Raw genomic sequence first — 3,336 nt, 5'->3', positions numbered from 1 at the left:
CTCGTAGAAAAGATATAATTATAAACAAATATATAATTTGAAATAATGGATAATGTTCATGCTTGTGGTTGTTTTACATTAACTTACTTACCTAACAATCAATCGACAAAAGCCAAAAGTTGCCAAAAAAATATTAGTTTAGACATTGCAATGCATGTGTCTATTCCCAATAGTGAACAGTACTGAAATTAATCTGTCTGTTGCCCATGTGCAATTATATTCTGAAAAACAAGATATAGACTCTATGAATATATGAGATGTAAGTGTTGAATGAAAGATGGGTTATTCAGTGATTGGACATAATAAATTATATAAATGTAAATTTCAAGAACCTCGTCAGGTGCTTTTTCATTTTGTCTTTCGGAAGGTTCTGGATGAATTCTGCGTCAGAGGAGTTCAAATCAACTCATCGGCAATTAGTCAACAATAAGTTCCCACTGTAGTACGACTGTCTGGTGAAATATAAGTCCTACGAACTCAACAAATATATTGTCTAGGAAAAAGCATAGTTATGTTATAAATTTGCAAGTCTTTCAGCGGGTATCATTCGCCTCTCTTTTAATGTTGCTGGAAAACTGCACATAGATTGTGATCTGGGATAATACAAAATGATACATGGCAGGATGTATGGATTGTCAACTTTACATGGCAGCGTTTTTAGCTGTATGAATATTTCGAGTAAATGATGGGACCAGATATCCTAAAGACGGGAGTTATTTTATAACAATATTGACTTTAATAACTTTATCTGCCTTTGTCATGTACATGTTATATAATCAACGCACAAATCACAACATCTACTGGTTGGATCAAATGAAATTCGAATAATTCAACGATGTTCCTTGCTGCCATTCAAATAATGAAATAATCTTTGATGCTGTCTTTTACAATACATACTTTTTTAAAGATCAACTTAAAATGAAAAATGGTGTGATTACAACTTATAATATTTTGTCAGAGGTGTTATGGAATTTTTTATTTTTTTTTCTAACCGAGAAATCTAGTTTTGCTTGACATTTTTTTTTTTTAAATTGCAAAGGAAAACCCAAGAAGGTTCAAAATATTAATTATCAGTTTATATTAAACAACGAACATACATTGAGTAAATCATTAAAATTGAGAATGAAAATGGGGAATGCCTCAAAGAGACAACAACTCGACCAAAGACCAGAAAACAGCCGAAGTCCACTAATGAGTATTCAATGTAGCGAGAAAATCCCGTACCCGGAAGCATGCTTCAGCTGGCCCCTAAACAAAAATCTATACTATTTACAAAGGTTTCATACAAGCCATTCCATTGTAAAATATAAATGTCATTGTCATATAAAATAATTACCAGAATGTATTTACAGTCGTCAATGATAACGATTAAACTAAAACACTAACACACTAGTATACCTGTTTTCTTTTAATAACTCATTTCAGATTAATGTCTTTCGACTGTTTCTTGTGGCATGATACAAGGTTTTCACATATGGCTGCAAATATCATTTTAAAACTTGTTATTTGATCAAACTCTATTTCAAATCGCGGTCATACGTAGTACCCTAACTCAAAAAACGGTTTTCTTTAAATTTTTTGACATATTCTCAATTTCCATTCTCAGTTTTATCATTAAGCAATTACGTTTTTTTAGGTTTTTTAAATAATGATGAAGAACAGATGTATTTATTAAAGTCACCTTAAGACCTTCACTAATAAGAAAATCAATATCATAAAGTAACCTATAAAATGTAAGATAGTGACAACAGGCGAATCAGATAAAAACACGGATATGATGTATAATTGCAAAATTATTTTAAAACTGAAACATTAATTCTTGATAATATCTTTATTAGTCTAAATCAATGGTGTTGTGATTTTCATACAGTGTCATAAAAATATTTGTAAGAAAAACAAAAAAACGTTAAAAACTTTTTGTTGTAACATAATGTAATTACTTGTTATCCTACAGATTATAATATCTAATGTAAGCAAATAATAATTATATATGACAACGCTTATCATCTCAGGTTATTTCAAAAGGAAGTTTGTATATCTAATATCTTGTATAGATGAATCATTTATCATTTGTAACGTAATATCTAACTTGTAGATATGTCGTGGTGGCACGTAAAGGCGAGAAGAGTACAGATACTCGACTTCCTATATACAAAAGAATTTCCAAGGTTTCATTAAAGTGCATAATTTAGACATCTTTTCTTTTATTTTATTTTCAATAATTTAATTTCTATTATTTATACGTTGATATATATATTATATTTATAAGTATGATTGAAATTAAAAAATAAAGAATATAGATTTTTTTCAATTTTATTAGATATTATGAATTTTTATTACAATAGATTAATATGCTACAACTATAGACAACACATTAAAGGAAAATATTGTGGACAACCACTGGTCACTATTTGATCTTCAACCATGAGCAAAATAATTTCGTATAGTAATTATAAGCTGTAAAATGCCGCTAAGGGACAACAGACGAATCAGATGGAATACGGATTTGTTGCACATTTGCTTTCAGAAAACTATCCATAAAAACCAATTGACAAATAATGTGACAAGTTACCAGTCACTGTAGGACCAGCAACAATGACAAAAACATGTATAGTGCAATGCAAAAATTAGACACCTTCACAGAAAAAGCAGCATAAGTGTTAAACTTGAGAGATCGGTATTGATGACAACTGTTACTAATTTAAATTAATTTAAAGAAAGTTCGTTTCTGTATTGTTGTTTGTTGGATTTTTAATGTGATGCCCTGTATTTTGATGGACTATCTTTATGTATTTTTAATTATTCCAAGAAGACACGTTCATCGGCGTGCACACAATAGAACACGTCACTTATATTTCGGTACTTATACCTCTTTGGGTTTCAAATATTTAGCATTGAGCGTTCCTGATTAAATTAAATCTAGAAAAACGCTTCGTATGCAGGACATTTATAGAGTGTTGTTTTCATTTCTTTTTTATGTTATTAAGGTAGATAGGGTGTCTTCCTCCATCTTGGATTTGAAAATACCAGAAAACAAGTTCTAAATCTTTAATAGAATGTGCAAATTTTTAGAGTAGTAGGTAATTCATGTGTAAGAACTTCCACTTCGATATAGAAGATGACATGTTTTATCATATTTATGGTTGTATTTTACAACAAAACAGAAAAAAATTGTTTAATCATTGTTTTCCAACTTGGCAACATAAGGGGAGACAACTCAAATACGTATGCAGGACATTTATAGAGTGTTGTTTTCATATCTTTTTGATGGTATAAAGGTACTAAACATGATTAATAATTTGATTCGTTTTTCTTTTCATTGTACCCATATAGATT

The sequence above is a fragment of the Mytilus edulis genome, chromosome 10 (assembly GCF_963676685.1).
Source record: "Mytilus edulis chromosome 10, xbMytEdul2.2, whole genome shotgun sequence".
NCBI classification, from domain to species: Eukaryota; Metazoa; Mollusca; class Bivalvia; order Mytilida; family Mytilidae; genus Mytilus; species Mytilus edulis.
Note: the sequence above shows the minus strand (reverse complement) of the source record.